The sequence below is a fragment of the Camellia sinensis genome, chromosome 11 (genome assembly GCF_055761805.1).
Source record: "Camellia sinensis isolate YWXY chromosome 11, ASM5576180v1, whole genome shotgun sequence".
In the NCBI taxonomy this organism is placed as follows: domain Eukaryota; kingdom Viridiplantae; phylum Streptophyta; class Magnoliopsida; order Ericales; family Theaceae; genus Camellia; species Camellia sinensis.
In genome coordinates this window covers 156,375,574-156,402,500 of record NC_138971.1, presented here as the reverse complement: position 1 = coordinate 156,402,500, position 26,927 = coordinate 156,375,574, and the positions used below count along the sequence as shown (strand labels likewise).

Sequence of the window (26,927 nt, the reverse complement as noted above, 5' to 3'; positions counted from 1 at the left end):
AAAACATAATGCATGCCATTTATATTTGCATTTTTTTAATAAAAAAAATTAAAAATAGTAATCAATTAGATTAAATTAAAACAAAATTATAAATTTATGATCAAAATCGAACCTATTAAAATTATAGAGATCAAAGACACAAAGGCAAAAATATTGAGACTATCAACATAATTTGCTTTTAAAAATTTACTTTAAAAATTTACTTTTACCAATATGACATTAATGCTTATAACAAAAAATTATAATATAAAACACTTTTCATAAATTTTAAAATTTTAAATTTTCTTTATTAAATGACTCATTGAATTAAATTTCTGATTACCCCACTGTCCGCTGGGACTTCTAATTTCTAAATGCAAAGAAAGATCAAAACTATGAGAAAGTAGGTCGTGACATGGTAGCGGCTAGCAACAAATGGGGGTTCTTCAAGCTGGTCGACCATGGCGTGCCATCGGAGATAGTAGAGAACATGAAGGCTCGGTTGAACGAGATGTTCATGGAGGAGAAGCTGAAGGGAGCGAGATCGGCGACTATGCCACTGGGTTACTGTGCTACTAATCCCGATTATGGGAAGAACTTGCCGTGGGCTGAGATATTGCAATTGCTGATTGGTGAATAAAAAATTAAGATTTTAATTTTAATGTTTGTAAAGTTCACCGGTTTGAATTATACTCTGAACTTATATTTTTCCTTTTATTGATATTGGTTATATTATTTGTATACAGAATTCTTATATCAACAATGTTATGTATCCAAAAATATTTTTTAAAATATCAAAATCTGAAATATGTGATAAAATTCATTATAGGTATAATCATACCATACAAAGTTTAAATCTACACACGTTCAAACCATAGACACTTTTTTGATATTTTTGCTGACTTAATTACAATTCTGTTCCTCTTGAAAATGATGTAGTTTGTAATCATTTATTTCAAATGAGCCTGCACAACCTCCAAAACTAGAGTACTATGTTAGGTAATGTCTCAATGGGACCACATAATTAAATGTGGTGTTATCATTTATAAGAAGCTTACAATTTAAGTGATTCAATTTAGTTAATAGGCTTAAGGGTATATGTGTTATGGACCTAATGTGTAGATACTAGTTGTATAATTTCTATTTCTATGAGGGGCAGAAATAGAAATTAAAACATATTGGTTAAAGTTGGTTTTCATTACCTTTCAGTTTTAAAACCAATAATGGTTAATTTATTGGTTTTCATTACCTTTCATTTTTAAAACCAATAATGGTTAATTCATTGGTTTTCATTACCTTTCAGTTATGAAAACCAATTACAACCTTTAAAAGGTTATGGTCCCTATTCCTTCCCAAGGTGAAAAGAAAAAATAAGAACATTGTTTTGTTTTTCTAAATCCTCTCAAGGAGAAACATAAGGCACCAAAGGGGAAAGGATTAGAAGGCAATAACATAGTCAATATCAAGGTTTTATTGACAATCAGACGCTTCCGTTTAACCGTTCATCGATGGATTCAGGTATGTCATTTTGTCTTGATTTCTTGATGATATACATGGTAGATGATCCAAAGTGTAAGGTTTATGTTCTGAAATTTATGTTAACAAGTGGTATCAAAGCGGTTATATCATGTGTATTATCAGAATAGATATGCTTTTCTTCATCCTATTTAGTTTCCTGGAATCAGATTCTGTTTTTTGTATTTCTGTTTTTTCCTCTGCTGCAAATTCTGTTTTGTTTTCTGGAAATGGAACATAATTCGGATGGGCGGTTCATTTTTCAAATGGTGAACATCATGTATTTACATATATATGTATATAATTGGGATTGTTGCAGATTATATAACATATACAGGGTAACAAATTTAGAAATCTTTAAATTTAATGTAATTTCATACAACGTCTACGGAAATTTAATTTTCTAATGTTCTAAATATAAGTCAATTCAAACAAGATGTCACAAAAGTGATCTCTCTTGTCTAGATTGTTTTATATGGAATGTTTTGAAATTCATGTCTGTGTATCTCATGCGGGTATTTATCGGTCCAAAGACATGATTAAGACTTGGCAGAATTACACACACATTTTGTGGTGATAAACATGTGCCAATTGTCAAGGAAACCTAATGTGAATAATAAATCCATCAAAAGATAGATTTGTTATTTGACATAACTTATTGTCAATGTTTGATCATTACAACAAGAATACCACTTACAGTTAATATCACTACCCAAAGGCTTGGTATTAATGTTGTGCTAGGTATCTTGAGATGTTGTCATTAAATTAATTTATTTAGAGATTATCTGTTTGGTAACTTAATGGGAATTGCAATATTTTTTTGAGGATGTTGAGTTTGGGGGGAGAAATCTAGTTAGAGACATTGTTTTTGAGGAGGAAGCAGGAGTAATCCCACTTCCTACTACTACTTTTGATCAATCACAGGTTCCTATACCTGTCATTGCTCGAGAAGTAATTTCGAATCCTCAACCAGACAATGTTGTTCAAGATAATATAGTTCAAACCCCCATTCAAGATGAGGTAATTGTTCCTGAGGAACAAACTCTACAACCTCAACCTCAAGAATCTGTGCCATTAAGGCGATCCACCAGAGAAAGGAGATTTGCATTTTCAGATAATTATATTGTATATCTTCAGGAACATGAGGTAGAAAATGGAATGTCGAAAGATGATCCAATCAACTTTCGTCAAGCCATGGAAAGTTCCAACTCTCATAAGTGGATAGAAGCCATGAATGAAGAATATAAGTCTATGCAAGACAATAAAGTTTGGGAACTTGTCTCATTACCAGTTGGTGCGAAGCCCGTAGGTTGTAAATGGATATTTAAAACCAAAAGGGATTCAAATGGTAATGTGGAGAGGTATAAGGCACGTCATGTAGCCAAAGGCTTTACTCAAAAAGAAGGAATTGACTTTAAAGAAACTTTCTCTCCAGTTTCTTCGAAAGATTCTTTTAGGACAATTATGGCGCTTGTTGCATATTTTGATCTTGAGTTGCATCAGATGGATGTCAAAACAGCTTTTCTTAATGGTGACATTAAAGAAACAATTTATATGGTGCAACCAGAAAACTTTGTGTCAGGAGACCCAAAGAATATGGTTTGCAAATTGACTAAATCCATCTATGGACTCAAACAAGCTTCTCGTCAATGGTACTTCAAATTTCATCAAATTCCCACTTCGTATGGTTTTGAAACTAACGTTGTTGATAAATGTGTGTATCACAAGTTCAGTGGGAGTAAACACATATTTTTGGTTTTATATGTTGACGACATATTGCTTGCCACAAACGATATAAACTTATTGCATGACACCAAGAGATTTCTATCTAAGAATTTTGAAATGAAAGATCTTGGTGATGCTTCCTTTGTATTAGGAATCGAAATACTCCGAGATCGTTCTCGGGGTATTCTGGGATTATCACAAAGGAGCTATATCGAAAAAATACTCATTAGATTTGGCATGCAAAATTGTAAATCAGGTGAAACCCCGGTTGCTAAGGGAGACAAGTTTAGTCTCATCCAATGCCCGAAGAACAGTCTTGAAATTCAAGAAATGCAGAAGATTCCTTATGCCTCAGCTGTAGGGAGTCTAATGTATGCTCAAGTATGTACGCGTTCGGATATTGCGTTTATAGTTGGCATGTTAGGCAGATATTTAAGTAATCCTGGCATGGATCATTGGAAAGCAATCAAGCGTGTTATGCGATATTTACAGAGAACAAAGGAATATATGCTCACATATAGGAGATCGGATAAGTTTGAGGTCATTGGATATTCCAACTCCGATTTTGCTGGATGCCAAGACAGTAGGAAATCCACATCAGGCTATATTTATCTGTTAGCTGGCGGAGCAATTTCTTGGAGGTCTGCAAAGCAGACGCTCATAGCTTCATCCACCATGGCTGCAGAGTTTGTAGCATGTTATGAGGCATCAAACCAAGGGATATGGCTGCGGAATTTTGTCACTGGGTTGCGTATTTTGGAAGGCACTGAAAGACCACTTAAGATATATTGTGACAATAAGTCTGCAGTTTTATATTCCAATAACAACAGGAGCTCGACAAAATCAAAGCATATTGATATCAAGTTCCTAGTTGTAAAAGAAAGAGTGCAGAGTGGACAGATTTCCATAGAGCACATTGGGACAAACTCCATGATAGCGGATCCACTTACGAAGAAACTACCACCCACGGTCTTTCATGAGCACACTGCTCATATGGGTGTTGTTCTATTTGAGAACATTCTGGTTTAGTGGGAGTTTGTATTTATATTACTGCTTTATGTCAGCCTTGAGTTTTATCTATGTAATTAGATTAATTTCTGCAGAAATGAAGTATTCAGTTTATTACGCTCTGTTACGTATTGTGAAGTATTGATCTCAATAAAGTTAAGTAGGACCAGTTGGACATAGACATGTATGGATCACATCACATGTAATTTCCATGCTACGCATCCATGATTGATCTATGTCATTTAGCTATATTTGTATACGTGACCATTGGTGGGTCGAGTTACGATTGATGTAACGAAGACCGCTTTGATCCTATATTAATATAGTTAATGGACAAGATTGTTTGGATACCCTCAAGTTATGATAACAAATTTCTAAGCTTACTAAAGTTAAGCACATTTTTCAAGATGTGGTCCAGTGGGAGATTGTTAGATAATGTCTCAATGGGACCACATAATTAAATATGGTGTTATCATTTATAAGAAGCCTACAATTTAAGTGATTCAATTTAGTTAATAGGCTTAAGGGTATATGTGTTATGGACCTAATGTGTAGATACTAGTTGTATAATTTCTATTTCTATGAGGGGCAGAAATAAAAATTAAAACATATTGATTAAAGTTGGTTTTCATTACCTTTCAGTTTTAAAACCAATAATGGTTAATTTTTTGGTTTTCATTACCTTTCAGTTATGAAAACCAATTACAACCTTTAAAAGGTTATGGTCCCTATTCCTTCCTAAGGTGAAAAGAAAAAAATAAGAACATTGTTTTGTTTTTCTAAATCCTCTCAAGGAGAAACATAAGGCACCAAAGGGGAAAGGATTAGAAGGCAATAACATAGTCAATATCAAGGTTTTATTGACAATCAGACGCTTCTGTTTAACCGTTCATCGATGGATTCAGGTATGTCATTTTGTCTTGATTTTTTGATGATATACATGGTAGATGATCCAAAGTGTAAGGTTTATGTTCTGAAATTTATGTTAACATACTAATCCAATTTTGGACTAGAGGAAGTATTCAAGAGGTTATTTAGTGAGTTAAGGACATGATTAGGTGGTGCTTTAGGGAGGATGAGTTTGGTGGGAAAAGTAAGACTAACGATTTTGTATGGGAGGTAAGAGGAACAACTAGACAACATCACAATTGGTGATTGATTGATGGCAGAAGCATGTACTATTTTTTTTAAAAATCCAATAAAGTATCCAAACACATGAAATATTTGGACCATATTCATTCAGAGTGTGACTGACAATAGATCAAATTTAAATATACACTATACATTTATTTTGTAAATGTTTTTCTGTACATTTTCTTTTGCTCACTAATTGTACTCGTTGAAATTTCAGTGAGGCAATGGTGGAGTACATGGAAGCACTAGACAAGCTAGGAATGACAATAATGGAGATGTTGGCTAATGGGTTAGGGCTTCAAAGTGACTTCTTCACAAAGAACTTGGAAGAAAAGGACTCAACCATGATCAGGATTAACAAATACCCTCCTTGTCCCTTACCTGAAAAATGTCTAGGTGTGGGCAGCCACACTGACCCTCACACCTCGACAATATTGTTGGCAGACAACGTTGGTGGTCTTCAGGTTCTCAAGGATGACAATCAGTGCGTTGGAATCCGACCCATCCCTAACTCCTTTGTCATCAACATTGGTGACACCCTTGAAGTAATCTCTCTTTTTCTCTCTCTCTCTCTCTCAAGACACATATATAATCTTCTATCTCCAAACCTTTTTATTGCTTTGTCTTAAAATATTAACTGGGGAAAAATTTAGCACACTGTGCAACGAGTCGGACTGGTTTGAACTCGGAGGTTTGATTGCGTAAAAAACACTAGGAAAAAGACCACAACTGGTGGTCAGCTAGGGAATTTTTTGATACCTAAATCAGTATGTGAATAAGGACAAAAAAATTATGAATGTGTAGGTTATGTTGGAGTGTAAACCTTTTATATAGTGAGTGTGATGATAACTCATTCAGATTATTCTTCCACCTTAGATGAGAGTGTGCCCCCATAATAATTGGGCATAGCCTCTATCCACTCACTTAGTTGGGATACCCCTCAATTACCTCAACAAGCATGGGCCTAACTAAGTGGTATGATAGTGCATGTGTCCACTGTCCATGCCAAGATATCATGTTAATTTTGGTTCCCATATTAGCAATCGTTGGATTATATTTTGAGATTCTTGTGCCTCAAGATTATTTACATAATCAAACAATTGAGATTATTTTGGGACAAAATGATTTGGGGAGATCCAAATATTTTATATCCTACTTAGGTACTGATTATTAGGAAGAGATCATTTGTCCCTTATCACAATTAGATAATGTAACAAAGATTTCAAAACACGAATGACTTAAAGTGTATTGCAACAAAAAAATATGAATTTTGAAGACAGAGAATCTTATGCTTGACAATCATAAACAGTTATATATATTTAAACCAGTCATATTAGAAACTCACAATTTATAATTGGCAATTCACTTACAATAACATAATAAGGGAGTTGAATTTTACATGATTGAATTCGTGACAAAATTAAAATTTGACATGTCATTATAAGTAAAATAGGAGACTCTTTAGGGATCAATCTTCTCCCTATTCAAACACATATCTTTCGAATAAGTTCATATAAGTAACTTTTTTTTTTTTTTTTCTTTTTTTAAATTGGTAAAAGTAATACTTTATGAAGTAATATACTACATGGATTCTGTAGACATGGACAAATGGGAGGCTAAAGAGTGTGATACACAGAGCAGTGGTGAACAAAGAGAAGAGCAGACTATCAATTGCATATTTCCTAAGCCCTGCACTTGTACCATCATAGACAGTCCTCCAGAGCTCTTGGAGGACCCTAACACAGACCCCCCTATAAATAGAAAGTACGTCCCATTCACTTGGGCTGACTTTAGGAAGGAGCTTCTCATTCAAAAGAGGGTTATTGGCAAAATTGCACTCAACAGATATCTCATTTCTCCTTGACTTTAGGAAGGAGCTTCTCATTTTTTTTAATATTAAAAAAATACAGCACATAAATGTGTGAAATATAGTGCACATTAAAATAAATAAATAAATATTTAAAATATAAAATACTGACCCTAAAAAAAAATAAAATTAAGAAATATTTTAAAAAATAAATTCATAAAAATTTAAAATACAACTCAAAACTCTTTTCAAAGCTCATAACCAAACAAATTTTCTCTTTTCAAAACTCAATTCAAAACTCATAACTCAAAACACGATTTCACACTCAAATTATGATTCTAAAAATAATTTTCAAAAAAAAATAAAAAATAATTTTTTGAATTTTTCCTTTTAAAATAGAGTTTTGAAAAATGTTTAGTTTTGAGTTTTGAAAAAAGTTTTGAATTATGAGTTTTGAAATTAATTTTTAAATTGAGTTTTGAATAATTTTGAATTGTGTGTTTGGTTATAAATTTTAAAAAGCGATGTGAAAATTTTGCCTTTGAAATCATGATTCCAAAGGCAAACCAAACACAATCTATATTTTCCTTTAGAAATAAATCTTTGTAGTGTGCTCCAACATGAAGTTCGCTAAAACACCAGATATCCTATTAATTTTGTATATTTTTTGAAGAGCTAATTGGACAAGTGTTCTACTTTGAATAATGTAGAATAATGTTTCAAGACCACTAAATAACTTCTCGACATGGCTGTGCTCCATCATGTCATGTGGCTCTCAAAGGATGTTAAATAATTGGAAAAATTGCAAATCAATGGAACAATGGAAAAATAATTGCATTATAGATGAAATTTTTTCTAGTGCAGTTATGATACACAAAGAGTTGCACCAGACATAAGGACTTGCACCATGCACATAGGACATTTGCACCAACATAAAAATATAAATATTATTCATTTTCTACTGCATTATGCCATAAATATTATTTAATTTTCTTTCATCATAACTCTATTTCGTCTCATTTTCACGTCGTTAGATTCACCTCATGGCCTAATTTTCATTCCACCCCTCATACACCTTGTTCCACCTCTTTTTGCATGTTGTTGGGGCTCTAAAAGTTGTCCAAAAATAAGATCTCTCTCTCTCTCTCCGTCTATCTTCTGTCTCCATGCTTCTTTCCTTCCTCTTTCATTTCCACAATTATTCTCTCTTTTTCTCTTTTTTCATAGCCCTTCCCTCTACTCTTATGTTTCTTTCCATTCTTGTAAGTCATATACATTCATATTCGATGACACCGCCATGAGCTCGGCGAAAGGGCCATGAAGGAAAAGGGAAGAAGTGAATAATTGTGGAAATGGAGTAGAAAGAAAGAAGCATGAAGATAGAAGAGAAAATTTTTATGTTTAGCCAACTTTTGGAGCTTTGATGGCATGCAAAAAGAGGTGGAATAAGGCACATGAATTTTTATTTTTATTTAGTTTGAGATCCTATGTTGGGTTGTTTATTGTAATTTCTGCTTATAAATATTGATTATTTTGAAACTGAAAGAAGAGTGCTTTTACATTCTATTTATAGATTATTAATTGGATTAAATTCATTTTACCCCCTTGTGTTCGTGGACTGAAGCACTTTAATCTCCTATGGTTTAAATATGACTACCGTTAATTTTTTCATCAAAACTAACGGAATGTGTATTACAGAAATGGAGTGAGTTTGGTTTTTCTTAAAATTAAAGTGAAATTAATACAACAAAAAGATAATTTTATCCCCATTTTCTTTCGACCTAAAATTAAATTAATATGTTAATTAAAATAAAATAAAATAAAATAAATTAAAATATAATTAAGAATTTATCTAAAATATAAAATATAATTAAGAATTTATTTAAAATATAATTAAATAAAAATATAAATAAATAATAATTAAGAATTGAACTAAAATATAATTAAATTAAAAATAGATTAACATGTTAGAAATTATAATCAGATAATTAAGAATTTAAGATTAATTGTGATCTAAAATATTAAATTAGAATTAGATTAAAAAGTTAGTAATTATAATAAATAATTAAATATTTATAATTAATTATGATATAAAATATAATTAAATTAAAATTAGAATAAAAAGTTAAGAATTACAATAAATAATTAAGAATTTATAATTAATTGTGATATAATTAAATTCATGTTAGACATTATAAATTATGTGTATGAAAGAGAGAGAGAGTAACAAAAAAGATAGGGCTAGAAAATATTATAACCATTTTACATCTATAATTAATAGTGTTAACGATTATTTTGGTTCAAAATCATATGAGAGCTTTTTGATTATATTTGAACTATTAGGTCAAAGTATTTTGATTTCAAACCACAAGAAATAAAATAAATTTAACCCTTATTAATTTTCAATTTAAAATACGATGCAGCAAATGTGCCCATTGCCCTTTCAATGGTTTGTGGCTCATATCAAAGAATAATGGAAATTAATTGAGCTAATTAAGGTGCCAATTCTGTCTGGTATTTTGGGAAGTGGCTTTTTTTAGTTTATTGATTTATTATAAAAAAAAAATGCATAAAACAAAATAGAGAGATGATGTGATCTAAATAAACTAATAAATCAATTAGTTATTTTTTTTTTATCTTTCCAAAAAGGGCTAAAGTAACTTGAATTTTGCTTCCATGATTTAATTTCAATAGAAAGAAAAAGAGAAAAAAAAGAAAAAGAAAAAAGAAGAAGCTAGTATTGGACAGTGATATATATATATATATATATAATAAGGGAAGAGAGTTTTTGAAAATGTATAAAATGTATGAGAGATACATTTTGATCCAATTGCTGAAATTAATTCCAAATTTAAAATATATGGCTCAGATTAATTCCAATGTTAGATCTCCCGCCCGTGACTTCTCTCCACCTACCCACGTACGCCTCTCTCTTCCTCCTATCTCTTTCATATTATGTGATGCTGTGTGTGAGTGTGTGTGTTTGGGAGAGCTACACAGAAATTTGGGAGAGCTACACAGAAATTTAAAATATTATGGCTTCGATTTAAGCTTAGGGTTTCTTTTACCGTGTGTGTTTGGGAGAGCTACACAGAAATTTTCTCGGGGCTGAGAAAGTCCCAGAAAATGGCGAGAAACAACGCACAGGGCGAGAAACAACACTCCGGCGCTTCAACCGCCTCCGTCTCCGCCTCCACCACTATCAGAGTTAGATCCAGACCCGATCCTTTCTTGGTCGTTTGTCGATGCTTCAGCATCGTAACCTCTGTGGCTGCCATTCTCTGCATCTCTGTCAACATTCTCTCTGCCATTCGTTCCTTCAAAGATGGATCTGATATATGTAATCCCCCTCTCTCTCTCTAGATATATGCCTTTGGATTTGTATGTAAATTTATTGTTTTGTGGATATTTGTAGATATTTGATGGCATATTTCGGTGCTATGCGGTTGTGATTGCAATTGTTAGGTCCCTTGATTGTCAAATCCGGATACAAAACCTTGAGTTGTTAAAATTATTTATTTTCTGTGTTTTTGTTCTTCTCGCTCGAGCGGGGACATTGACGCTCGAGCGGAGTTTGTGGTCTCTCAGTATATTGACAGGTCTGTAAAAGTACTGGAGTGCGTAATTTTGCGCTCGAGCGGGTCATGAAGCGCTCGAGCGGATCACTGTGTTATCATACGAGTATTTTGTTGAAGCCGCTCTAGCGGGATGTTGGGCGCTTGAGCGGAGATCGTGGATTCAGGATTCCTATTTATATTTGTTAGGTTGTTTTTAGGACTACTTTTTTCCTAGATCTTATTCAAGAGTCCTAGGGCTTTGTTTGAAGTTTTCTTCTGAAGTTTTGATGAGTTTTTCCTTGATGTTTTGAGAAGAGTTCTTCACTCATGTTCTAAAATACATACATCAAGGAGTTGGTTACTTTAAATTCAAGAGAGAGTTCTCTTCGGTGGATTCCGAAGATTCAAGCGTATAGTTTCGAAAGGCGTTTGATTCTATACGTAAGTGAGGTTATGGAATCAACTTCAGGATTGATCAGTTCCGAGACGAAGTCGTGGAGAAAGAGTTACAGAAGATTCGAAGACAAATTGACTGAGTTGGGTAATTTGTATGATATCTTTGTAATCTTTTTTACTTCAGTAGTGGATTGATTAGTGGCGTTTCGCCCGTGGTTTTTTTTAATCACAGTTGGAGGTGTCCAATTGTGGTTTTTTCCACGTAAAAATCGTTTGTGTCGATTTATTAATTATTCTGAAAAAATAAACAATCTAAATCACTTTCGTAAGTGCTTGTTGATTTAGATTGTGTGTTTTGGATTTCTAGGATTTGGAATATTTTAATCTTGATCTAATCACGAATCACTTAGGATTTTCAATTGGTATCAGAGCAGGTCACTCTTTTTTTTTTAAAAAAAATATAGGAGTGTGATTTTGTGTGACTAGTGATATGGATTCTATTCGTGAAGGTAACTCGACCCATAGACCGCCTTTACTCGATGGTACAAACTATTCGTATTGAAAAGCTCGTATGAGAGCATTTTTAAAATCCATCGATGAGAAAGTTTGGCACAGTGTAATCTATGGGTGGAGTGAACCTATTGTCATCGTTGATGGTGTTAATATTCCTAAACCCCTTGATAAATGGGACACGACTGATTACCAAAACTCGAGTTGGAACAGTAAGGCTCTCAATTCCCTGTTTTGCTCCGTCACACCTGAAGAATTTCGTCGTATCTGCACGTGTGAGGTAGCAAAAGAGGCTTGGGACATTCTAGAAACGATTCACGAAGGTACTACTTTTGTCAAAAGGTCAAAACTTCAACGTCTCACATCTTCCTTTGAAACCCTTTTTATGCGCGATGAGGAGACGTTTGATGATTTCTATGCAAAACTTAGTGATATCGTGAATTCCTGTTTCACACTCGGGGAAAAAATCCCGGAAGCTAAAATTGTTGGAAAAATTTTGAGGTCTTTACCCGAGAGGTTCCAACCAAAAGTGACAGCCATTGAGGAGGCTCAGGATGTTGATACCCTCAAGCTTGATCAATTGGTTGGAAACTTGCAGACTTATGAAGCCCACCAGATTTCAAAGAAAAAACAAAAAGAAAGTATGGCTTTCACTAGTGCTCATGAGTCTGCAAAGACTCTGGAGGTTGAATTTGATTTAGAGTCTGAAATAACGGCTATGTTTACTAAACAATTTAAAAAAAATTTGAAGAAAAAGAAGCCTAATTTCAGAGACCCTATTTCTAAAGACAAGAGTAATGAAAAACCCAAAACTTTTCCACCAAAACTTGCTCCAAAAACTGAAAAGAAGATTGTAAAGGGGCAAGGGGTCAAGTGCTATGAATGTCAAGGGTTTGGCCACATTGCCCTTGAATGCCCTTCGAAAAAGAATCGAAAGAAAGTCTACACTGTAACTTGGGATGATGAAAGCGGGTCGGAGCAAGAACCCGAAGAACCTGAATCTGGAGAAGACGGGGATAGTGCTTTTATGGCATTTTGGTCCACTTTCACTCAAACTCTTCCAAAGCCAGCGGAGTTAGCTCGTGGTCAGAACCTGCATCATGCTCCTACTTTTGATGGGAGTAACTACCTGTTTTGGAAAATCAGAATGAGGGCTTTTCTGAGAGCTTTTGATCCAGAAGGCTGGCAGGCCATTGAAGAAGATACAGACAGGGCTGACAATCCGAGCAATCTGAGAGCCCTTATCACTATTCGTAGAGCAATTTCTGCTGAAGAACAGCAACGGATTGTTCGTTGCACAAAGGCTAAAGAGGCATGGGAAATTTTGAGCCAATTCCATGAAGGAGGAAATTAACTTTCACCACCATCCAGCAACCTTTCAATCTTAGTTGTTAGATTGGAAGAGGCAAAGGAGAATGAAGAGCAAAAAGAGGATGATGAAACATCTGATGACAATGATGAGATCAATGGCGATGAACTACAACAAGCTTACGAAAAGCTATATGAGGAATCTCTGAATTTATCCAAAACCAACGACAAACTCTCTCTCAAGATCAAAACATGTGAGAGTGAGAATGTCAGGCTGAAAAGAGAACTTGTAGCAGCAAAGCAGAATATCGTCAAGATCTCGAGTGACAGGCAAGACTTATGTGGAAAACTACTATCCTGTGAAACTGAAAGGAATGAACTTCTGAAGGTGTATTCCACATACGAAGAAAAGCTTGAAAGTCTTGAGCTGTCACAAGCCAGATTGGAAGAGATAGTCTGTCAAAAAGATGAAGAGCTCCGTGTTGCTAGAGCCACTATTGCCATGTGGAACAAAGGTTCCAAATCTTTAGAAGACATCCTCGGGTCTCAACAAATGGGTTGCGACAAAAACGGATTAGGCTATGGTGCAACAGCTCACAAGGGACAGGCCTTTACTTCACATGACAAGAAGACTCAAGCAAAGGGAAAATTGCAGGTAGACCAGGCTGATCTCTCTCTTCATCTACCCAAAGCTAGTAAGATCAACAAAAAGGAGGTAAAACCGGTTTTTATTTGTCATCACTGTGGTAGGTATGGCCACATTTGTCCTTTTTGCTATGAATTGTTTGGTAAGGTGTCTAAAAATGGTAGAAATTCAAATACTTTTTGAGCTAGGAGACAACCTTACATGTCTAGGCGGAATACCAAGACTAAAAAGATTTGGGTGAGAAAAGATGATTTGACTTGTTTAGTTGTTCACACTGCTCTAAAAGCACGTGATTCACACATGTGGTATCTTGATAGTGGGTGTTCTCGTCATATGTCTGGTAACAAATCTTACTTCACCTCCCTTGAAAAATATGAAGGAGGAATTGTTACTTTTGGAGATGGCGGCACTTCTAAAGTCATTGGTAAGGGCTCTATAAGTGTTGCTGGTCTTCCTAAGCTCGAAAATGTTCTTCTTGTTGATGGTCTTAAAGCAAATCTTTTGAGCATTAGTCAAATGTGTGATTCCCATCATGAAGTATTGTTTTCAAAAAATAAATGTGAAATTTTGGATAAAAAGGGAAATACTGTCTTACATGGGGTTCGCACATCTGATAACTGCTATGGGATTGTTACTACTAATGATCTCACTTGTCACTCTGCCATCATTAGTAACATTGACTTGTGGCATCAAAGATTAGGTCACATGAATTTCAAAGACCTAACTAAGATAGCCAACAAAGAGCTTGTGAGAGGAGTACCTAAATTGGGTAAGAATTTGAGCCATGTGTGTGGACCATGTCAACTTGGAAAGCAAACCCGTGCCCCTCATAAAAAGGTGAACAGCTTTACAACCAAACGTCCTCTTGAATTGGTTCACATGGATTTAATGGGTTCTACTCGCACTGAAAGCATCGGAGGTAAAAGATATATTTTTTTAACTGTTGATGATTTTACTCGATTTTCTTGGGTAAATTTTTTGAAGGAAAAATCTGATACGTTTGATGCTTTCCAGGCCCTAGTCTTTAAAATCCAAAATGAACAAGGTGTTTCCATTGGGCGTATCATAAGAATCCGAACTGATCATGGTCGTGAGTTTGAAAATAGTTCGTTTTCGGATTTTTGTGATATGCATGGAATCAAGCATGAATTTTCTGCTCCTATTACTCCACAACAAAATGGAGTTGTTGAGAGGAAGAACAGGGTTGTTCAAGAAATGGCTAGGGTCATGCTCCTTAGCAAGAAACTTCCTCCTAAGTTTTGGGCTGAAGCCTTAAATACTGCTGTTTATGTCATAAATCGCGTGTATTTAAGGCCCGACACTTTACAAACTCCATATGAATTGTGGAAGGGTTTGAAACCTAATGTAAAATACTTCAAAACTTTTGGGAGTAAGTGTTACATTTTCAAAGATAGAGAGCCTTTGGGCAAATTTGACTCCCGAAGTGATGAAGGTATTTTTCTAGGGTATTCAACCACTAGTAGGGCTTTTAGAGTCTATAACCTGCGAACTTCATCTTTAATGGAATCTATCAATGTGGTTATAGATGACACAGGTGCACCTACTCCAGCAATAAATGAGGATGATAATGATGAGTCTCCAATCTTGGATACGGAATCGCAAAATCAAGGAGAAAGTGCGGACCCATCACAAGAAATGGTTACAGAACCATCCTCACAGGTAAGGTCAAGTCCAAAGAGTGCTCCAAGGGACATCACTCCTGTTGCTCCTGTCACCGCAAGTCCTGAGCTTAAACCATCAGCCAGGGTGAAACTGAATCATCCAGCTCAACAGGTGATTGGAAATGTCTCAGATCGAATGAAAACCCGAAGACAGATTCGGGATGAGGTATCACATATGTGTTATGTTTCATTAATTGAACCTAAGAATTTTAAAGAGACCTTGCTAGATGATAGTTGGGTCAATGCTATGCATGAAGAATTAGGTCAATTTGAACGTAACAAAGTCTGGACTCTAGTTCCTAGACCTAGAGACATGAATGTGATAGGTACCAAGTGGATCTTTAAAAATAAATCTGATGAGAATGGTACAGTTGTTAGGAATAAAGCAAGGTTGGTTGCTCAAGGCTACACACAAGTAGAGGGTGTTGACTATGATGAGACGTTTGCCCCAGTTGCACGTCTCGAATTTATTCGAATTTTGCTTGGTGTTGCATGTTTTCTTGGCTTTAAATTGTTTCAAATGGATGTGAAAAGTGCCTTTCTGAATGGGTACTTGAGAGAAGAGGCTTATGTTGAGCAACCAAAAGGGTTTGAGGACCCTAAATGTCCTAATCATGTCTACAAGTTAGACAAGGCTTTGTATGGCTTAAAACAAGCCCCTCGAGCTTGGTATGATAGACTTACTACCTTTCTTCTTGATAATGATTTTCAAAGGGGTAGTGTGGATAAGACTTTATTTGTGAAACATACTAAGTCTCATATTCTTGTTGCTCAGATTTATGTTGATGATATTGTGTTTGGATCCACTGCGGAACATCTTGTGAAATATTTTTCGGATTGCATGACACATGAATTTGAGATGAGCATGATGAGAGAGTTGTCTTACTTTTTGGGTCTTCAAATTAAACAGTCTCCTTCAGGTATTTTTGTGTCTCAGTCTAAGTATGCGAAAAATCTGGTGTCTAAGTTTGGTCTTGAGTTTGCCAAACATGCACGCACTCCCATGAGCACTAGTCTTCACCTCTCCAAAGATTTCTCTGGTTTTGATGTTGATCCTACCCTTTATAGGAGTATGATAGGGAGTCTTTTGTACCTCATAGCCAGTCGTCCTGATATTGCTTTCAGTGTAGGTGTTTGTGCCCGTTACCAAGCTAGTCCTAAAGAGTCTCATCTTCTTGCTGTCAAACGCATCATTAAATATGTTAATGGGACTTTGGGGTATGGGGTTTGGTTTTCCACTGATACTACAGCTGAAATTACTGGTTTTTCTGATGCCGACTGGGCAGGGTGTGCTGATGATAGGAAAAGTACATCCGGGGGGTGTTTTTACATTGGGAATAATCTGGTTTCCTGGCATAGTAAAAAGTAAAATGCCATTTCTCTTTCGACTGCTGAGGCTGAGTACATTGCTGCAGGGAGTTGTTGTGCACAAATGCTGTGGATGAAGCAAATGCTTCATGATTATGGGATAGAACAAAACACTCTTACTCTTTTCTATGATAACACAAGTGCCATAAACATTTCAAAAAATCCTGTCCAACACTCTCGTACCAAACACATTGACATTCGTCATCATTTTATTCGAGAGTTAGTGGAAGAGGGCCTTGTTGTTCTTGAGCATATTCCTACTGAGCATCAAAAAGCTGATATTTTTACAAAACCCCTTGATCTTCTTCGGTTTGAGTTCCTTAGAAAGACCTTGGGTGTCATGCTCGATCACTAGAGTGTTACTTGTTACTTGAGTAGGTGTAAACGTTTTGCCTTATGTATGCTTGGATGTCATAATCTCATTGTCATTGATATCTGTTGTACTTGCATCCAACTTTTTATGTACACAACTCATGCTGCTTACAAGATCTCATTGTTCATTGGTCATAGCTCATTTTGAATGCCCATGCTCATTAACCTCATGATCTCATTCTGTACACATCCTTGAGATTAATTGTTGCAGGGGTTTCCGCACATGTGATCAAAGTTCTCTATGGACCACTAACAGTGTTTCTTAAACTTTTACAGTGGAATTGACCGATACTAGCATATCATGGGTGATGTTGAGTCTCTTAACCATCTACCATCTGTTTTCACTTCCACGGTTTCTCCCTCTGTTCCTTGAAGTCCGAGCATTAGGAAAAGGCTACCTCAGAGGCACCAACCAGGCCATCCTTTATGATTTCATTCTTCTCTGGTTTGGTTTCCATACTCTTGAGCGTGAAAGCCACCAGTGAGTGCCCACAAGAAAAAAATGTTAAAAAAAAAAATAATAATAATAATAAAAAAAGGGACTCATTGATTGAGGGGGAGCCTCCGCATTTACTCAAAAAATACCCCGTGATTCCTAATGGTTTGACTTTTCTCTGTATTGTTGAGTTACTCTTGATGGAGGTCCAGCCATCCGATCACTACTAGGATTAACTCTAGCTCAGTGACCTCTCATGGATTGCACACACACACATTTTTTTGTGAGCTCTCATGTTGGATTTTGAGTTGTACATTCTCATGTAGCTTATGATCATTGATTATCTTTTGCCTGCTTTGCTCATGATGTTTAGTGTCATTTTGTTTTCACAACTGCAAGTTTCCAGACTTCATGAATTGCGGATTATCTCATCTTAGTATTCAATTCTGGCTGAATGTGCGCATCCACTTTTGTTTCGGGTCTCATTTCTTGTTATTGAGTATTTTGTTTTTATTTTAAACAAAAAAAAAAAGAGGTCCCGCTCGAGCGGAACTTTGTATGCTCGAGCGTATTTTTTCGTTCTGCAGTAGTTTGCTCTTTGCTTTACAGTTCTGAGAAAGGTATTTTTACGCTCGAGCGTCCTTATTCGAGCTCGAGCGGGTGTCAGCTTGCCTTGAATCACGCTCGAGCGTTCATTCCTATGCTCGAGCGGACCGATTTTATATAAAACTCCCTCCCTCGACTCTTCAGGTCATTTTTTTTCTCTCTCCTCTTCAGTTGCTCAGACCTAGGGTTTTGCTCGTGGGCTTTGCGTGGTCGATTTCACCTTTCTTCCTCCTCTTCCTTACTGCTTTCCCTTTTGGTAAGTTTTTCCCTCTCTTCTCCTCTGTTTTGTCTGTTATTTCGGCATTTTTGGGGATTGTCTTTCGTTTTTGGGTCTTTTTGTGTTTCATTGTTTTTCCCCTTTCTCTCACACACACTTTCACTACATGGTCTGGTCTTCCTCATGTTGCATTTCATGTTTGTGTGTATGAAATCAGTGTTGTCTATTCGCCCTAGGGTTGTGAGTTCCACATGCTTGAGGTTGTTTGTTTGTGTTTGTGATGCCTGTTTGAGCCCCTGTTTTTGACCTCAAAATGGAGAAGTGTTGCCATATGAAGTTCTATTTGTATTTATATCAGTGTTTAGCTTCACTAGGTCATTGATATTCTGCCATTGTCATAATGCACATTTTTGCATTCTACATTTCACTGATATTTGTCTTCCCTGTTTATGAACTGATATCATTGCACTTTGTCATCCATGATTATGCATTATGTGTTCAATGTTACTAATGGTCTCTGTCTTGTGCCTGTTTTGCTCTTCGGGTTTGGTTTCTTTTTGGCTTTGTTGGGTTTTTTGTTTTTAGTTTTTTCTCATCTCATCATGTCTGCCCCTAAACGCCGAAAGGCAACTGTGTCTCGTCCTACCTTTAATTCTGAAAGGTTTCAAAATGCTAAGCAAGACAAGTTGTTCCATAAATCTTTTGAGGCTCGCACTGTTCACCTAGAACGAAATGTCCAGCCCAACACTTTCGAATCCATCCCTATCCGTCCCTTGTTTGATCCTCTAGGTGGTGATTTGGTGTTGTCTTTTTCTGGGCGTCAAAATCTCGATTGGGTGCGAGAATTTTACTGCAATATTGAGCAAATCAGTGACTTTGAGCCTTCATTCACTACTTGGGTCCAGTCTAAATCCGTTTCTGTCACCCCTGCACTCATTCGCCATCTTCTTAAGGTTGATCAAGTGTACCCTCAACACTATCCTTTTCCTGTCCCAGGTCGTCCTACCTGTGATTTCAATCATGTGACTGAGGTGTTATGTGGTTCTTCCCGTCCTTGGCCTACGGGTGTCTTGATTAAACAGTTTGAACTTCTTCCGGAGTTTAGACTGCTTAATTTGATTGTTTGTGCCAACATCCTTGTGACCACTCACTCCTCAGAAATTAATCAAGACCAAGGTTTTGTTTTGTTCTGTATTGCGCGTCACATGTCAATTGATCTCGCTACCCTGATCATTAGGAAAATGATAGGTGTTTCTGGGAATAAACAGTTAGGCCTTCCCTATGGTTGTTTGATCAACCGTCTGTTGTCTGAACTTGGGGTTCGTGTATTAGAGGATGATGAGTTTGCCTTCCCCTCCAGACCTTTCACCAAGAAAACTGTTTCTCAGAGTCGGGCTCATGTTAAGGGGGAGTCTTCTCGGGTTGATCCTTCTGCAGGTACCACTGCTGGACTTGCTGAGGAGGCTGAATATGATGCTGCCGCCGCCGGGGGTGCGGAGGATCCTACTCCACTTGTTCCACCTCGCACTTTTCCTGATTAGCTTCAGCACTTTGAGGAGGCTATGACCCGGAGGTTAGACTTTCTCGATGCCCGTTTTGATGCCTTTGATGGTCGTCTTGGTCAGATGGAGCAGACTGCCGCTCACACTACTTCGCAGCTGGACCACATCATTTCCTTGCTGACGCTTCAGCCGCCCCCTCCTCCACCTGGTGCTTGATTTCTTGCTTTCTTCATTCCCGGTCAAAAAGGGGGAGAGTTTGGTTCTTGCTGTGATATTTGTGATATTGATGGTTCTTGCTGTGATATTGATGGTATATTTGCTGTGATATTGATGGTATATTGTATTGATGGTACTCTGGTGATTATATTTTGTTTTGTTCATATGGATATTTTGTTCTCTTGGTTATGTCACATGGATATTTTGTTCCTTTGGTTCTATTGGATGGATACATTTTGATATATTCTTATATAGTTCCACAAGTTTTGGTTTTTCTGGTATGTTGCTAGTCTTTTCACAGGTGAATGTTGGATGAAGAATTGGATTGATGGACCGATATATGGCAAGATTGGAAAGATTGTTTGTTTATAGAGTTGTTTTGAGTGTTTTTAGTATTTGTTTTGAATCTTGTCTAGTGCGTGTGTTTAAGGACATTTGTTTAGAAAGGTTTTGTCCGGGAATTGACAAAGGGGGAGATTGTTAGGTCCCTTGATTGTCAAATCCGGATACAAAACCTTAAGTTGTTAAAATTATTTATTTTCTGTGTTTTTGTTCTTCCCGCTCGAGTGGGGACATTGACGCTCGAGCGGAGTTTGTGGTCTCTCAGTATATTGACAGGTCTGTAAAAGTACTGGACTGCGTAATTTTGGCACTCGAGCGGGTCATGAAGCGCTTGAGTGGATCACTGTGTTATCACACGAGTATTTTGTTGAAGCCGCTCGAGCGGGATGTTGGGCGCTCGAGCGGAGATCGCGGATTCTGGATTCCTATTTATATTTGTTAGGTTGTTTTTAGGACTACTTTTTTCCTAGATCTTATTCAAGAGTCCTAGGGCTTTGTTTGAAGTTTTTTTCTGAAGTTTTGATGAGTTTTTCCTTGATGTTTTGAGAAGAGTTCTTCACTCATGTTCTAAAATACATACATCAAGGAGTTGGTTACTTTAAATTCAAGAGAGAGTTCTCTTCGGTGGATTCCGAAGATTCAAGCGTATAGTTTCGAAAGGCATTTGATTCTATACGTAAGTGAGGTTGTGGAATTAACTTCAGGATTGATCAGTTCCGAGACGAAGTCGTGGAGAAAGAGTTACAGAAGATTCGAAGACAAATTGACTGAGTTGGGTAATTTGTATGATATCTTTGTAATCTTTTTTACTTCAGTAGTGGATTGATTAGTGGCGTTTCGCCCGTGGTTTTTTTTAATCACAGTTGGAGGTGTCCAATTGTGATTTTTTCCACGTAAAAATCGTTTGTGTCGATTTATTAATTATTCTGAAAAAACAAACAATCTAAATCACTTTTGTAAGTTCTTGTTGATTTAGATTGTGTGTTTTGGATTTCTAGGATTTGGAATATTTTAATCTTGATCTAATCATGAATCACTTAGGATTTTCAGCAATGTTCGTGGTCGTTGCCGAGACAGAATGGGGATTTATCATCAAGTTTTGGAAGGTTTACTTTCCAATTTTGGATTTTAATTTGTTCTACGAAATTTGAATGTCCATATAATACAAAATGTTAGAGATGAAACATACAAAATGTTTGAATGTCCATATAATACAAAATTGTATGAAATTTGAATGTCCAGATTTCACTTTCTTCATACTATCCTTCACAAGGTGATCTTGGTTGGTTACATGAGATTATAGTGGAAATTTTACAAATTTCATAAAACCTATTCACTTGCTACCCGGTTACATGAAACATATCGTCATAGCTTACGCTGTAGTTATTGGTTTTGCATGTCAAGTTTTGGGTAAAGCCTTAGCTTGGAAACCCTTTAGTTTATCACAAAGCTCACATTATCTTGGATTGATTTCAATCAATTATTTGCAGGTGTTGGAGTATTGGGCTGCTAGGGGTACGCTGCAGATCTATAATGGCTCACATTTTTTGTGTTCCTGTTATGTGGCCCCTGTTTATGAAGATTCTGCATCAACTTATGGCCCCTGTCTGTAATGGCATTTTGTAGTTTAACAGGAACACACAAACTACCATAACTTATGGCCATTATAGACATTATAGATTATGCATCAACACAACAACAACACACAAACTGCCATAGCAGGAATGTTACAAAATGCCATGTTGAGTTTGCTTTGAAATCCTTGACTTGGGTTCATTTCTATTTATCATCATTTCTGGTTCACGGTTTATTCATATCATCTATGCAAGGTAAGATTTCTGTCTCTATTCCCTTTCTCTCTCTGTTCCCCTTCGTTGTCTTCTCTTGCCATTTTGCCTAAAAATATCATAATAAATCAGGACCATTAAAATGCCATTGATTGAAAAAATATCATTGATTGAGGGGCAAAAAATCTGCTGATCAACATTTGGTTCTCTTGCTGTTCATTTTTGCCATTTTCAATTATGATTTAATATAACTTGGTGACTGAGGGAAAATTTAAAGTTTGGTGAATGATGTGATGGCCAAAGAAAGAACACTCCGTAAAGGTGTTTTTCTTCATGGGTTTTATAGGTATGTTTTTAGTGTTGTCCCAAACTACATTCAAAACTACATAATCCAGATTGACAGTAAATCAAATTCGTTGGCAATACCACACAGAGGAAGCATCTGGGATGAAGACATGGGTGTTTGGATCAGTTAGACAATCAGTTAGCCAGTGACAGGTCTATCATGAACCCACATGGGAACACCATCTGAAGGCACCTCACATTTTTCCAACACAAAAGCAAATAGAATGAGATGGGCTGTAATAGAGGGGTAGCCCCACCTCTCAAATTTCAATTCCATAATTTTATTAATGAAAAATTCTAGAAACACATATACTGATCATATGAAAATTATGTCCGATTTTTAGAAACACAGAAACTAATCATATAACGATTGCCTCTGATTTTTAAATTGGTTTCTATGCAAAGAGAAGTACTGTTTTATTTATATACAGAATTGACCACTAAAATACAGTTACAATTTAGAATTATGAGGGGCAAAATTTAAGTGTAGTAGTTTATAATTATTCAATGACAAGCTCCAATATTTAATATCTGTAGTTATATTTTTTTCCCGTGTATCTTTTGTGATTAATTTTATGATTAGTTTTATTGTTGTTGAAACTATGATATGGGTAAAGGTAAAAATTTCAAATATTCATGGATTTGGGTCATTTCTGTTTTTCTCAGGAGGCATCCAGGTGAAGCTATGTGGAATAGCTCAATATGGTAATCTCATAGGTGTTACAATTAGATACACAATAATGGCATCTATTAGTATGGTGTGAGTATAATTTTAATGGACTTGCTTTTCGGTTTGAATCTCCTTATTGTCTTATTTATAGTAAGGGGAGAATTCTTCCCAATCCACTATGTGAGTTGGAGGCTTTGTGGGGGTGTAGATATACCATAAAATTATTTAATTTGTTTATTTGTTATTTGTAAATTATTCATAAACAAAATTATATTAATTTAGTAATTATAATTATGTGATTTTATATATAAAAAAAAATTGTGGATTATTTTTAAAATTATACTCATCGTCTATTTTTTTAAGATAAATATATATGATGAAATAATGTAGTTATAATTATCTCATCAATCTAATTTTTCTCATAACTAATTTGTACATAGGATTTGAAAAAATGAACAATTCAAATTATCATAATAACGGACTAAAATAATATTAAGATTTGAATTGTTCATTTTTTTAATCAACATTTGAGTCTTAGATCACAGTTTTTGAGTCTTTCTCATTACTCAAATTTTAAAATCACTAAATGATTCACCTAATGATCATTGTTCGAGTTTAGAAAAAATAAACATAAAAATGAAAACAAAAGCAACAATTGTCACATTTTTTTTCAAATACTCCCCCACAAAAATGCATAGTCAGTCTATACATGCGTAATAAAATTTTCAATAGATTTCATTGTGTAGTCACCTTAAACTGGGGGTATGACTCATGAGAGCAGAGGCATTATTCATTCTTCATAGCAGCCGGTTTTAATTAAACGATATTTAAAATATTTTTACAAACATAGTGTACATGAATTTACAGACATAGTTTACATGAATTTACAGAGAATCACCGAACTTCGCATCACAATTAGAAATCGTCAAAACCACAAACAATTAACTAAATTTTCAGCAATTAAAGCAACAATAGGATGAACAAACAATCTCAATGCAAATAACCATAGAGAATTCACAACAATTGGGATTCTTTGTGCTATATAGTATAAATCTGTTGATCAACATTTGATATGTTAAAAAATAAAATCTAATGACTTCAGTTTCCGCTTGAAATTTCAGATTTTGGCTTGAAAGGCTTGCGAAGAAAGCAGAAAGTTTTCAGGTGAGATTCTAATTGCGAACATATTGAGTTTGCTTTGAAATCCTTGACTTGGGTTCATTTCTGCTTATCATCATTTCTGATCAACATTTGATATGTTATAAAATAAAATCTGCACATATCAAATTTTATCAAACAAAATTTCTTTGTATCAATAAATTTTATTCATATCATCTTTGGGAATTGCACAATGTGCTTGCCACCCCACAAAACCCCCCTTGAGAAACTCAAAGACAGACTGTTTGAGATTTTCTTCCAAGATGATCCTCTTCACAGGTTCAAGAACCAAGCATGCTGTCAAAAATTGCTTCTGGGTCTTCAATTTTTCTTCCCTGTTTTTCAGTGGGGACCCAATTATAGTCTAAATCTTCTAAGGTCTGATGTCATCTCTGGTCTCACCATTGCAAGCCTTGCAATCCCACAGGTATATATGTATATATATAAGATACCAATTATGAAAACTTTAGTTAGGCCTGTTTCAATTAGATATATGTATATATGTATATATGTATATATATAAGATACCAATTTGATTGGTAGCAATAGCACTAACTGGTGTGCATTTTAGTTTTAATTTCTTTTAAATTGTAGAGCACTGGCTGGTGTGCATTATTTGATATTTATTTTTTTTTATATTTGATTTGTTTGGCATTGTAGAGTACAGTCTGTTAAATATATTTTTATAACTGCATTTTAATCTTAATATTATTTACACCGTGCCTTTAGGTACGGGCATACGCTAGATTATTATTTACACCGTGCCTTTAGGCACTGGCTGGTGACAAACAAATATGATTATAATAAATTAAAATTTTGATTGGATGGGTTAACGTCAATTTTTTTTTTTTTTTCTTCCCTTTACCCCTGTGACTCAACTCAATATATTTTAGTTTCGTTGGGTGAAAATCATCCCTTATTTTGTACAAGAGCTGAACTTATTCTTTCCTTTATTTATTTGTTTTCTTTCTTTCTTTCTTTCTTTCTTTCTTGATTATCAGGTTATCCTTTATGTTTACTTAAATTTTATTAGTTGTTAATGGATGCAGTTATATTGAATTTATTGACAGTATATTCTGTGTCATTTAGCAGGTTCATGTATAGTCCAGTGTATAAATTGTTTTCTTCTTAGTTTCATGAAACCCCATATTTCACCTCCTCTCATTTCATATATATCTATCGGGTTATAATTTCTACTGGGTTTTGTTTGTTTTGATGTTTTTGTGAAGTTTAAGGTGCCATTCATGGGTATTTTGTTTCATGAAATTAACTGTTCTGTTTTCATATCCCTATTATATAAAAAATGGGTATAGGCTGATATGTTGCATTTACTTTCCTAAGATTTGAATCGGAGAAAGAAAGAGAAACTTTTGTAGTAGAGAATAAACAGAAGATATTTGTAGTTTCAATTATATTTTTAGCAATAAAATTTGATGTTATCTGCCACTTTAACAACAAATTTAGTACATCACTAAATTTGTCTTTCTTGGGTTAATAAAAATCCCGGTGGTATAATTCCAAAGGGAATGGTTACCTTATGCATATGATTTTTTGCTTCTTTTTTTTCTATAATTTAAAAAAAAATAAAATAAAAATTCTATTAGTAGCCATGCATATGTAAAGGCTATTGGCGCTGCTCAGCATTTCATCTATATTGAAAATCAATATATCATATGGTCTTCATACAATTGGAGCTCCCATAAAGACATAGGTAAGGAACTATTCCCTCACATGCAAAAATCATGATGTTTATATTTCTTTTTCTAAAAGCACAAATGATAGAATCTTCTATAGACCGAAGACTACCCAACCAAAACTTAAAAAAGTTTTATCTGGCATTTTTGTTTATGTTATGAAATATTAGATATTATGGTGTGAAAAAATTGATGCAATTTAAGAATACCTGGTGGACTTGAGCATGGTTAATGATTATCTCAAAACTAGATAGTTGAAGTCACTTTTGGCATATATATAGATATGAACAATCACAGAAACAGTACAAATTAATGTTACATTGAAATCTCAGCAACCCAGCAGAGGGTTTTGTTTTAACAATTGGTTACTACAATACCCAGAAGAAAGTTTTGATATTTTTTGCTTTTAAATATTTTGGGTGGTGTTTTGTGGTTCAGAATTTGTAGATTTTGTTGCTGCATTTTAGGAAAGGAAAGTTGTGTTTGGTAGGATTCACTAAACAGTGAAACATGTTCAGTTTAAGTGTTGAATTTGGTGTTTCTACTAAATCACTGGTTGAGGAAGTTTTATGGTTCAAATTGGATTTCGATCTCATCCCTATGTTTAACATTGCCAGAGATATGATATTTACTGTTAGCTTTGGCCTCCCTGAATTTGCATTTTCTTAGCCTAGCAAAAGAAAAGAAAAGAAATGAAAAAGCAGGGGGATTAGAAAGGAATTTTGCAACTCACATGTGAGTTAAATCTCTCAGTAATGTAGCATCACTCTGCTAAATTTTAATCCAAATCAAGAAAAAACTAAAGAAAACAAATTGGCAGCAATCTACAAATCTGACCTATTAGAGGTGTTTTAAATTATTTGTTTTCTTGAGCTACATTCACCAAGGATTAGTAAAACAATGGAGTCACGAATGAAGTGTTTAGGCATATAGACAATTACTTGAAG

General features: G+C 35.1%; 2 protein-coding genes and 1 pseudogene across 2 annotated transcripts in view; 1 reads left to right on the top strand and 2 right to left on the bottom strand.

Annotated features, from left to right (window-relative positions):
- LOC114311973 (gibberellin 20 oxidase 1-like) overlaps positions 1-7,225 on the top strand; it is an 11,503-nt pseudogene extending 4,278 nt beyond the window's left edge.
- Positions 1-26,927, bottom strand: part of LOC114312019 (ATP-dependent caseinolytic protease/crotonase family protein) — a 232,281-nt gene that overhangs the window by 55,234 nt on the left and 150,120 nt on the right. The gene's annotated exons all lie outside the window — the stretch shown is intronic.
- The window catches only part of LOC114319152 (uncharacterized), a 171,660-nt gene that overhangs the window by 67,888 nt on the left and 76,845 nt on the right, over positions 1-26,927 (bottom strand). The gene's annotated exons all lie outside the window — the stretch shown is intronic.